Genomic DNA, 13,179 nt, shown 5'->3' with positions numbered 1-13,179 from the left:
GTACAGTCAACACCTGGAGAAACTAAACCTGGAAAACTACTCAGGGTAGCATATAAATGTGAATTTTTAGAAACTTAAAAATACTTCCACTATCCTATGTTACACTTTCAGAGATGTTCAATCTTCGTATTTGACTGATCTTCAGTCAGTAGTGTTGGAAACTCTCCCAGTTCCCCTCTACCTCTGTCAAGTACGGCAATTAATGTGATCTGTAAATAAGCATTTAGATCTGCCAAGAAAGGTCCCAGAAGAAACCCTACTAGGGTTCCTTCAAGTTAAAACATCTGAGTGAACAGTATTCAACAAAAGAGACTATGATCTATATATTAATTGAGAACTCCTTAATTAGATATATTTATATTATTGATATAGACATTTACTCAAACAGATTTATACTATTTCAAATTTTTTATCTACTATCTAAAAAATTATAAAAGCTTTAACGTAAAAATCCTAAACTGAATTCTTCTTTATAAAAAGGTAAGCTCATTGTTTTAAAGACAAACAAAAAGTATAATGTATTCACTAACAAGGAAATGTTATGGAATTTGGGGTGAAGTTAAGTCAGTCAAAACTGCTTTACATTCATGATATTTATGCCAGGTAAACAACGACATCATCTAACCAAAACTATTATCATTTCTCATTCTGACTATAGCAATAAGCTTTTTATTGTTTAATTTAGCTGAATTCAATCTTTATTTATTCTCTGAGTCTCAATTTCTTCATCTATTAATGGTGACAATAATATTTCTGACCCCATGAAGTTGTGTGAGGATTAAATGAGAATTCATTACAGTACTAATTTGTTGCTTGGCACAAAGAAAGTGTTCCATAAATGTTACCTATTATTACCTGAGTAAATGCTCAGCCTCCATGAGTCCAGTGCTGGAATGGCATCACATATAAGAAAAAACTCTAGCCCAAAAAAAAAAAAAAAAAAGAAAGAAAGAAAGAAAGTTAAAAGCAATTTAAATCTTTATATGAGATCCTAAGAGAAAATAAAAAAAGATCCAATACAAAATCCCCAGCAATATGTCTTAATATGTTCTTTCCCAATTCCTTTTGCTCAAAATGTTTTTCATAACCCAGTATTACTCTGAATCCCCTATATCCATTTCCAGAAACTCTGAATTCACCAAAAAATAAATAAACAAATAAATAAATTTTAAGCTGCTCATTTGGCTCTTTCCCCTCTATTGATTCCCTCTCATAAAAAGATCTTGTTCCACTCTCTAATATAAATTAATCATACAGCCTTACCGGTTTTTTACCCATTAGTCTTTTACAAAACACAAGTCTAGAAACTGAACTAGCAGATCTAGAATCTCTCTTAGTAGATGAGAAGCAGAAGTAAAAAGAGGACAAAGAATTGTCTTCTGTGAGTAGAAATAAATATTGCAAACATAATTTAAAATCTCCTCATCCCCATGATGATGAGGAGGAGGAAGAGGAGGAGGATGAGGACGACGACGACGATGACAGCAGCTATTAGAGGCCCTTAAGAACTAGCTGTTGCTTAATTCACTTCAGAATCATGAATGCCAAGTGCCACTCCTGGAATCCTTAAAGTGCCCAAGTCAGTTTGTGTTATTGGAAGCCCTGAAAATACCTAAGCCTTAATGAGTTCCATGCTGAAGTATCACTAACTTACCATTTTATTTTACATCTCTGTTCCATATATATAAAGTTTGTCCTCCCCAAATCTTACAAGATTGCTGTGAAAAAAACTCTTCTTGGGTTTTAATAGTCCTTGCACCTCAGGGTTTTGACATTAGGGATGTATAGAAACGTGGTTAGGGTTGGGAAGGCATGACCAAAGGCAAAAGCCACATGCACTAGACACTGCCCCTCAACTTTTCACTACCAACCTTAGTCCTGCAATACTGCCTATGTGGTAAATTTCTTCCCAAACATGCTTTGCACCCCTACCATACCATTAGTAGCTTTTACCCACAGGCCCACAAGCCACACCCAGTGGGCACAGTGGTTCACCTGAATGCCTTGCCACACTCCAATTTGTCACTCCTCCAACTCTGAGTGACAGAATCAATAGCTACATAATGCAAAGCACACACTAGTATTTATTGCTGTAATAGTTTTCTTGCCCTATTTGTAATCTATAATTAAAAGTAGAATATTTTCTGGAACAAGTTTAACTCCTTTCTGTCATCCATTTTCCATAACCGCCAAATCACTAGCAGTTTTTTAATAAAATGCAACAAATTGACTCTTAATTAGTCTACTTCCACTCTTGGCACCTGGTAATCTGTCCTACCAAAGTGATCTTTTTAAAATGTAAATCAGATCACTTAGCTCCCTTGCTTAACCTCCAACCCACCAATAGCTTCCCATCATCTCAACCAAGGCCTACGGAGCCCACATGATCTGCCCCTGCCTACTCTTGTACATATCAAACCATATCCTTCCCACAAAACCTTTGTATTTGTTATTCCTCCTGCCCAAAATACTCCTCTTTCATTAAAGGAAATGCCAGCTCTGCCTCCCTTCAAGTAACAGTTCATATTTCGCTATTTTCTGACCACCCAATCTTGCGGTGCCTTCCCCCTTACTCTCTATCACAATACCACACCTATTTTCTTCATAGCACTTATCATAATATGTAAATTATCTTATTTAGTTGAAAACCTTCTATCTTCCCAGGTAAGAACATAAGCTCCTTAAGGACAGAAATCTTGTATAGCTTGTTCTTATCTTTAGCTTCAATGCCAAGCAGTGGCTGACACATAATAAACACTGAAATAGTTTTCTAATTGCCTGATTCATTTATAAATGTAAGTACTTCCTCTGAGGCAGAGTAAAACTGTTAAGGTTTTTTAAACTAAATTATTTATATGGCCCGTAAACATAACCATGCTGTCAAAACCCTGTGTTCTCTTCTTTGCTCTAACAATCTTCCTTGCATTCTCAGAAACTCCCTTCCTTTCCAAATCTAACATGTGCACTCAGAAACTAACATGGCAACTGTTATCTGGCAACACTGTTCTCTGATTCTGTGGAGCCAGATCCAATCTTCTCAGTCAGCAATTGCCAAGGATCTGGCTACCATCATGGCCTCAGGGCCCAGAGCAACTCAGCTAAATTGACCCAAGCAGCAAACACCTGTGAGAAAATCACTGCTGGTAACAGTTCTGTGAAGTACTCCAAACGCCTTTCTTAAAGACAACCTCACAGGAGCAGAAAGAATCAGTTCAGCAATCTGACTAGTGAAAGCTTTAATAATGACCCTATCACCAGGAAAACACATACTTTGTCCTAGCCTTCTTCTAATCAGTTGTATTTAGTGTCCAAAATCCATCTTTTGCAATAAAATCACACTTCTGTATTCCTATTCCCATCAAATTATCACTGGTTTGGGCCATAGATAAATCAGAAACTACAGTCAACAAATCCACTTGTGTAGCACCCAAGACAATTAATTAAACTTATGTGGAAGAGGAGAATAGCTCTAGTCATCTGGAGACAAGTTTTAAAGATCCCAACTACGATAACCCTTGGGCACATCAAAATAGCTGTAATCTGAAAAAGAGACACATCATTCCCAATGGTGCACCTACACTGAAAGCAATGGGCCCCCTCCAAGATAAATAATTTTGAAAGTCAGCTGAATCTTGAACAATAGCTCTGACTTTTCTCTAAAACAAGGGCATGACAGCTACCTTAATAAAAGGTCCAACAGGCTAGGGGTAAGGGCTCATTGTGCTGACATTGTTACCTCACTAAGACTTCTGCTGATTGATCCTGATGGGCTGACAAGTCACTGAAATCTTCCTCTTGCCTAAGATTCTTGTTTATTTCACATATAAAAAGTGTCCATTAAAGACAACTGCAATCCAAACACCTTCTCTGCTGTAGAGCCTTTCCCCTCCCTGACTTCTCTCAGAACTTGGCAGAAAAGTTATCATCTCAGGTCCATTGTTATTAACTCCGGATGACTAACAAGCCATGGAAGGGCTGGCAACATGCCCCATAAAAGGACTACAGTTTAGACCATCAGCAATTACTAATTTATTATTTTTTAATCAAAATCACCCACTGATTGTTTAGGAATGTGCTGTTTAACCTCCAGATATTTGTGAATGTTCTAAATCTTTGATGGTTATTGATTTCTAATTGTATTCCATTGTGATCAGAGAATGTGCTTTGAATAATTTCAATCTTTTTAAATTTATTGAGGCTTGTTTTATGGCCCAGCATATGATCTATTCTGGAGAAAGTTCCACTAATGTGAACTCTGCGAAAAATTTAAAATAAATGGTTTATATTGTAGGATGTAGGGGACCTAGCAATAGACAGCAAACAGTGAAGGGGGAATGATAAACTACTAAGAACAGATAAGTTATGGAGGTAAACTTAAGGTTACAGGAATGCTCAGGAACGACTATGGTTTGTTAATTTTTGGGGGGTATGGTAGCAATGTAGTTGGCAGCAATGTAGTTATTTTAGGTTAATTGTTTTTCTTATTCCTTTGTTTTGGTTTTGTTTGAAATTTTTTTTGTTTGTTTTTTAATTTTTTGATAAAGTTAAAAAAAAAAAAAAAAAGAAGCCAGAAGAGCTGTCTTCTGCTCTAATTGTAGAGTAGAATCTATCTAATTAAATTTATTTTATTTTATTAAAAAAAAATACTGGACATAAAAAAACAAACAAACTCAATCTATAGCTATGCCTATAGAGCCAAACATGAAAGTCCTTTGTCGGTGCCCCACCCCACTCCACTCCCAGTCTCCTTTTTCCACGCTTACCTTTCCCTGGGCCACCTGGTAAAGTGCGGTGAGTTTACCACCAAATTGTTTCAATGCATTTACAAATGTATGCATGTATTATATAAAAACACACTTCAAAAATTATGCATAAATGGAATCAGACAAAACGTACTCATCTTTGAGACATTTCCATGCCAGTACATACTGACCTACCTTGTTGTTCCTGAACCGTTGCATGACATTTCATAGTATGGGTATACCATATTTGACCCATCATCTTATTGATGGATATTTAGATTGTTTCTATTTTTTTTACTATTAAGACAATGCTATAGTGAATATTCTTGCAAATGTCTCTTATCACACATGTACAAGTATTTTTTCAGGATATACTCAGAAGTGAAATTGCCATATCGAAGAATATGGCATTTAATCTTTTGTGATGACTACAAAACTGCCTTTCAAGAAGACTGTACCGATATATACTCCCACCAATATTGCATACGTGTAACTACTCCTCCACATCTTTGCTGGTGTGCATTATGAATCATTTCCATTTTGGACAACTTGAAGGGCAAAAATGACACTTTATTGTTTTAATTTGCATGTTCCCGATCACTGGTGAGATTATGTTAACCTGACATTAATTTTGTACTGTGAATTACCTGTTTGTCCACTTTTTATTATTCACCCGTAGGATCTCTTTACATATTATAGAAAGTGATCGTTTATTTCTTGTAAATGTGGTAAACACTGTCTGCCAGACCATGATTTCACTTTTTGGTTTTATGGTGCTTTTAGTAAAAATGGAAATTTTGAATTTGAAAAAGAATCTGTCAATCTTTTCCTTTATAACTCCCGGTCAAAGAAGTAAGTGAAGGGTAAGGTTTGTGAATATCTGGGGTAAGAGCATAGCAGGAAGAAGGAACCTGCCCCCTGGACAACCACCAGATTATAACAGCATTCTATCTTTCCAGGGATCAGCAAACCATGGAATATCTACTGATTAATACATATCTTAACTTTGTGTCAACAGTGGCTTTGACAAATGCCTTTTAAATCACCCAGCTATACTTTGCCAAGATTACTAGGCCATGCTATAATTGTTTCCTAACCACCCCTGTAGTAGCTCCATTCTTCTTTACAAGTAAATATGGTTTTAAAAAAGCATGACTCCAAAATACTTATAATTGTATTACAAACAATGAGGACATAGGAGAGTGCTCTGACCAATACACTGCTTTAGGAATTAATACTAACATTTGAGGGATAAAAAGTGGAGCCCTTTGTGGGTAAAACTGGTAAATTTTGTCTTCTCCTTATTGATGTTTTGGGGTTGAATTTTTACTTTTGTTTTTTCCAAAATGGAAATAGCTTGATTCATATTTTTTATGTTGTTAAAAGAAAAAATTCAGATGATCTAGAAAGGTAAGAAGAAGAAAGTAAAAGTTACCTGAATAAATTACTTGAAATCACACCACCTAAAGGTAACTATTGATAATGTACATTTTTTCAAAAATTATATATCATATAATGCTTTCAGTTTTACAAGCTGCTTTTCCCACTAACTATAGATACTGTTTCATATTAATAAATATAATCTTCGCTTAAAAAAACAAACCAAAACAAAAAACAAACGAAAAACCAAAATCACCTATTATCTTTTTGGCATTAAGAGACGCTTGGTATTATTATGATAGTTTGGAAGAGAGCTGCAGTCAGCACCATTAGTACCATGGCCACACCAAGTAATCACAGGAGACATCCTTTCAGCAAGTAAGCTTCAACTAGAAAGACATGTCAAGGCAGTAACACACACACACACACCCCCTCCATTTCATTCAAAAGGAATGAAAGGGGAAAAAAGGAATAAGGAAGAATAATGCCCACTGTTGTAGATTAAACATGGCCACAAATTATTTGCAGCAACTCCTATTAAGAACTGGAGTCTATTTCCCCACTCCATGAATCTGAGGTAGCTTTGTGACTTTCTTTGACCATCAGAATGTGGCATAAAAAACACTGTGCATCTTCTAAGTACAGGCCTCAAGAGTCCTTGTAACTTCCACTCTGGCCCTTGGAACCTAGATACCATGAGAGGAAGCCAAGCCAGCCTGCAAGAAAGGCCACAACATCTTGGCTGATACTCCAGCCCACTGCTAGATTAGTGAGTGAGGCCATCCAGGTCTAACCAGCCCCTAACCAGCCTGCCAACCCACAACACATGAGTGCATCCAGCCAATACAAACCATGCCAGATGAGCCCTGCCTAAATTGCCAACCTTCTCAAATCATAAGAAAATAAATAACTGTTTTAAGCCACTAAGTTTCTGAGTGGCTTGATACACTGCAATAGATAACTAAACATCCAGAATCAACTGAGACTAATTCAAAACTTCAACAGCAACCCACTCAAAATCAGCATAGGGAGTCCCAACATACAGGAAATTGGGAACTCTAAAGAACAATACAGTTATACAGCATCACCCTCCCTTGGTGAAAAAGGCACTGAAAAAAAATGCTCAGAGAAAATATATAGAAATAAATGCATCCAGCAAAGGACTTATATCCAAAACATATAAATTTCTTAAAATCAGTAAGAAAAAGACAAACAACCCAATAAAAATATGAACAGACTTGAACAGGCACATCACAAGAAGATATTTAAAAGACCATTATGTAATGAAGAGATATTCAGCATCAACAGTTGTATTAGTTAGGGTTCTCTAGGGAAACAGAATCAATGAGAGGTGTCTCTGATTATCAAATTGTAAAAGTGACTCACGCAACTGTGGGTATGCACAAGTCCAAATTCTGTAGAGCCGTCAACAAACTGTCAACTCCAAGGAAGATGTCCAATGAACTCCTCAGGAAACAAACTGGCAACTTTGACGAACTCCTCAGGAAATGAACTGGGATCTTCGACAAACGTGTTCAATGGACTCCTCAGGAAACGAACTGGCAACTTCGACAAACTCCTCAGGAAATGCTTCACTGGGCAGCCGAAGAAGAAGTGAAGGTCCTCTATCTGTCTTGCTTATAAGTCTTCAACTGATTAATTGGATCAAATCCAGCCAATTGCATTCTCTCACTGTGGAAGGCACGCCCTTTGGTGAGTCATCAGTCACAGCTGCAGTCAATTGACTGATGATTTAATAAACCAGCCTGCTGGTTTCTTAACCAGCCTCAAACGTCCTCACAGCAATTGTTAGGTCAGTGTTTGCTTGACCAGACAGCATGAACCTAACCATCACAACAGTCATCAGGGAAATGCAAATTAAAACTACAAAAAGACACTACTACACCCCCAACAGACTAGCTAAAATTATAAGGACTGACAATACTGGGTGCAGTGAAGGATATAGCTCAACCAGAACTCTCATACACTGCTGGTGACAGAATAAATTAATACAACCACTTTGGAAAACTGTTTGGTAGTATTTACATATACCCTATAACCTCACAAATCCAATAGAAATGAGTGAAACAACACGCCCAAGAATGTGCACAGCAGCATTATTCATGATAGTCCAAAATTAGAAACTGAACATTACACAATGATAAAGAACAAGCCACTGCTATATGCAACTACATTCATGAATCTCATAATGTTGATCAAAAAGACTCAGAAGAGCATATACTATAGTAATAGAAATCAGAATAATGATTACCTTTGGAATTCGCTCATGCAAAAGATTCTAGAGCATTTCTATTATTTGTTTAGGTTTACCTTTAGAGAAAACTGCCTGCACAAGAGTATTTGAGGGGACAGTGTATAACTGATGGAAGCAGCTGGTTGTGCTCCTGCCCACTGCTCCAATCAACAGATGCTGCTAGGCTCAGTTCTGCTCTAGGGGCATGCTCCAACCTTTGTACTGATCTGAACAGCCTTGGCCCTTTGTGGCTCCATGAGGAAGACCAATGTGTTAGCTAAGAAGCTCATCATTTTCTATGTCTTCATTACTACCAAGCACATTCTGACAAGGGTGATATTTGAAAATATGATGGTATCACCCACCCACACTTCTGCCTTATAATCCTTCAATGACTCCCCACTGTGTCTAAGATACATTCTGCACTCCTTAGCAGGTACTTTAGGCCTTTTATGATCTGGCCCTTGACGACCTTTCTTCTCTTGCCATGGAGTTCCAGCTACAATGAATTACTAGTAGTTGTCTTAAAAGGGTACGCTCCTGGGCAGGTGAAGATGGCAACAACTGAAGAGCAGCAAAAGCGCAAAAAGCTGAAGGTGGAGGTGCCGCGAGCACTGAAAACAACAGAAGATGGCGGCCTAGAGAGGAATGGAATTTAGTCAGTCCCCTGGAACAACTAATAAACAACCAGGAAACAACCAGGAAATAATCTGGAATAACTGCTGAAGGACAACCATGAGTGTCACACTTCATACAGCAACCTGGATTGGGAGGAACGCCTGAGGTCACAACACAGAATCTGCAAGAAAAAGCTGTGGAACCATGCTGAGAGCCCCCTCATCTCACGACAGACTTTGCTGCAAAACCTCACTGTGGTAAAAACTAGCAGCACTCTCCAAGTGAGCAAATATAGCTCAGCTGAGCTCCAACTGGGGTTTTAATTAACAAATATAGACTGCTTAACACAAGCTACAAAACCCCAACAAGCAGACAGAAGCTTTCAGTGACGACTCACCTTAAAGAACCCAGAAGACTCATCTGTACTGGGAAGGGGAGCCCAGAAGCTAGGTGTTACCTCTGGCCGATCAGTGAAACTGGGGGGCCATGTACTGGCTCCAAAAGGGGGCTTTCTGTCCCTTTTTCTCTCTCTCTGAAACTCAGGGGCTCAGAAGAGAGAGCCACAGCCATTTTCAGTGGAGAGAGCAGCAGCCATTTTCAGTTTGCAGGGCTCTGACCCAGACAGGGGTGAACATAACAGAGACAGAGAGACAATTCAAATGCAAATGATAAATCCCTACAGGGTGTATTTTCCCTAAGAGTAAAGAGGTGTGGCCCAGCTTTCCCTTCAGAACCAGACCCCAGAGCCTGGGAGAAAACAACCAAAACAGAAACTGAAGCCAAAACACATCTCCTTACACCAGCCAGGAGTGACAGGCTGACAGGTGCCATCTGCTGGGCAGGTTAGGAAAAGCACAGTGACTGGAAACCTCACAGGAAAGTCTGTCATTCCTCTAAGATACACCCTGAATGTAACCCCATTCTGAGACCTGAACCCGTTCTGGTCTGGGAAATTCTGACTGGGGTAACCAAGGAAACCAGAAGCCTAGACAACAGAAAAGCAGAATCTATGCTAGGAAAAATGAACATATGGCCCAGTCAAAGGAACAAACTTACACCTCAATCAAGATACAGTTGAAATAACGTTTCACTTTAATGAAACAATCTAATAAAGATTTTCAAAGAGATATTCTAAATAAAATCAAAAACCAAATCAACGATATAACAAAAGAGACAAAGGCTATAAAGAAAACACTGGGTGAACATAAGGTAGAAATCGCAAGTTTGAAAAAACAACTGGCAGTATCTATGGAAATGAAAGGCACAACACAAGAGATGAAAAACACAATGGAGACATACAACAGCAGATTTCAAGAGGCAGAAGAAAACATTCAGGAACTGGAGAACAAGACACCTGAAATCCTACACACACAGGAAGAGATGGGGAAAATGGAAAAATAAGAGCAATGTCTCAGGGAACTGAATGACAGCATGAAATGCACCAATAAATATGTCATGGGTGTCCCAGAAGGAGAAGAGAAGGGAAAGGAGAGAGAAGCAATAGAGGAAATAATCAATGAAAATTTCCCATCTCTTACGAAAGACATAAAATTACAGATCCAAGAAGTGCAGTGTACCCCAAACAGAACAGATCTGAATAGGCCTATGCCAAGACACTTAATAATCAGATTATCAAACAGCAAAGACAAAGAGAATCCTGAAAGGAGCAAGAGAAAAACAATCCATCACACACAAAGGAAGCTTGATAAGACTATGTGCTGATTCCTCAGTAGAAACCATGGAGGCAAGAAGGAAGTGGTGTGATATATTTAAGATACTGAAAGAGTATCTTAAATACGATAGGATTCAACAAAGAATCCTGTATCTGGTAAAACTGTCCACCAAATATTAGGGAGAGTTTAAAATATTCTCTCACAAACAGACAACGAGAGAATTTGTGAACAAGATACCTGCTCTACAGGAAAGGGAGCACTACAGACAAATAGGAAAAGACAGGAGTGAGAGGTTTACAGAACACAATTTTGGGTGATGGCAGCACAGCAATTTAAGTACAATGAACAGAGATGACTGTGAGTATGTTTGAAAGAAGAAGGTTAGGTGAATGTGGGACACCAGAAGGAAAGAGGAAAACATAAAGCCTGGGACTGTATAACTCAGTGAAACCTAGAGTGCTCAACAATTGTGACAAAATGTACAAATATGTTTTTACATGAGGGAGAACAAATAAATGTCAACTTTGCAAGGTGTTAAAAATAGGGTAGTATTGGGGGAAAAAATAAAATCAATGCAAACTAGAGACTATAGTTAACAGAAACCTTAATGTAACAAAGGCAATATACCAAAGCTAAATGCATTTAAGAGGGGGACATAGGGAGGGGTATGAGACTCTTGGCATTGTTCATGTTGTCTGACTCTTTTATTCTACTTTAGCCTAATTCTATCTTTCTTTTTGTTGCCTTTTAGCTGTCATGTTTTCTTTTTCTTTCTTTTTCTTTTGTCTCTCTACCTTCTTTGACTCTTCCTCCTTCTTTGTGGAAGAAATGGAGATGTCCTTAAATAGATAGTGGTGATAGTGGTGAATACATAAATACGTAACTATACAGGGAACCATTGACAGTGTACTTAGGGCGAAAAGTATGGTGGGCAAACAAAACCATCTTTAAAAAGGGGGGGGGGGTTACAAAATAAGAAAGAAAGGGGTTAATGAAGAAACCCTGAAGGCACTACATTGAGTAAAATAAGTCAGACACATGAGGACAAATATTGCATGGTCTCGCTGATATGAACTAATCATAATATGTAAATACATAGACATGAAATACAAGTTACCAGGATATAGAACAAGGCTAAAGAATGGGGAGCAGAGCTTATTATGAGCAGAATGTTCAACCAGGTTGAACTTAAGTGTTTGGAAATGGACAGAGCTGATGGTAGCAAGTTATTGTGAGAATAACTAACAGTGCTGAATGGTGTGTGAATGTGGTAGAAAGGGGAAGCTTAGAGTCACGTATGTCACCAGAAGGAAAGCTGAATGTTAAAAGATGGGAATGTGTAAAACAGTGAATCTTGTGGTGGACAATGTCTGTGATTAACTGTACAAATACTAGAAACGTCTTTCATGAACTAGGACAAATGAAAGAAACTATAACTAGAAGCTAATAATAGAGGGGTATATAGGGGAAAAAAATACCTCTTGTAAACTATGTACTACAGTTAACAGTACCTTAACATTCTTTCTTCAACAGTAACAAATGTACTATACCAATACTATGAGTCAATAATGGAGAGGGGTGGTTAGCGGTAGGAGAGGAAAGGAGTTTTCGTTTTTGTGTTTATTTCTTTTCTGGAATAATGCAAATGTTCTAAAAATTGGAAAAATTTGACTGTAGTGATGGATGCACAGCTGTATGATGATCCCGTGGGCAACTGATTGTGCACTTTGCATCTTTGGATAATTGTATGGTATGTGAACAATCTCAATAAAATTAAAAAAAAAAAAGAAAACAGCTATGCTTTTTCTCACCTCTGTATCTCTAGATAGAAAATCTATCTTCCATCTAGAACAGCAGTTCTCCAAGTGATCTCAAAGGATCTGTGAGGTCAAAGCATGTTCACATTAACACTAAGATGTTATTTGCCTTTTCACCATGCCGACAAAGGCAATGGTAGGCAAAACTGCTGGTGCCTTAGCATAAATCAAGACAGGGACATCAAACCGTACTATAATATTGTATTCTTCACAACCTTCCACTTGTCAAAAAAAAAAAAGTATGTTTCACTTAAGATTGTCCTTGATAAAGCAGTAAAAATTAATAATTTTCTTAAATTTCTACCCCTGAGCACATCTTTTTAATATTTTATGTGACAAAGTGGGTAATATAAAGCACTTGTGCTGCACACCAAAGAATAATAAATGTCTCAAGGAAAAGCACTTGTGTTAACTAAGCTGCAAGCGGAACTTGAAGCTCTTTGATTGGAATACTATTATTACTTGAGTAAACAATTAGTTATTCAGACTCAGATATTTGGCAATACTTTACGCAGAAATGAACAAACTGAACCTGTCGCTGCAAAGAAAACAAGTGACAGTATTTGTTGCCAATGATAAATTCGAATTTTTAACTGAATATCAAAATTACTTTTTTTCTGAAAAGCTTATATCTGCTATTGAGAGCTTGACAGCTTAAAACACTTTCCTGATGAAATGGTGACACTAATGAGTAT

The 13,179-nt window shown here is 37.7% G+C and overlaps 2 protein-coding genes across 21 annotated transcripts in view; both read right to left on the bottom strand.

Annotated features, from left to right (window-relative positions):
* R3HDM2 (R3H domain containing 2) overlaps positions 1-13,179 on the bottom strand; it is a 245,846-nt gene that overhangs the window by 151,962 nt on the left and 80,705 nt on the right. For 17 of the 20 annotated variants that reach the window (XM_037845192.1, XM_037845191.1, XM_037845190.1 and 14 more), the window contains one exon: positions 856-918. The exons of 2 other annotated variants lie outside the window; for them this stretch is intronic. The gene's annotated coding sequence lies outside the window, so the exon portion shown is untranslated. Of the gene's footprint in view, positions 1-855; positions 919-5,984; positions 6,124-13,179 lie in introns of those variants that run through there. One more of the 20 variants, XM_037845193.1, reaches the window with a different exon arrangement.
* The window catches only part of LOC119542686 (transmembrane protein 33-like), an 84,758-nt gene that overhangs the window by 53,287 nt on the left and 18,292 nt on the right, over positions 1-13,179 (bottom strand). The window lies entirely within an intron of this gene.

The sequence above is a fragment of the Choloepus didactylus genome, chromosome 8, assembly GCF_015220235.1.
Source record: "Choloepus didactylus isolate mChoDid1 chromosome 8, mChoDid1.pri, whole genome shotgun sequence".
Lineage (NCBI taxonomy): Eukaryota > Metazoa > Chordata > Mammalia > Pilosa > Megalonychidae > Choloepus > Choloepus didactylus.
The sequence above is the reverse complement of the archived record's forward strand: the minus strand, read 5'-3'. Positions and strand labels throughout refer to the sequence as shown.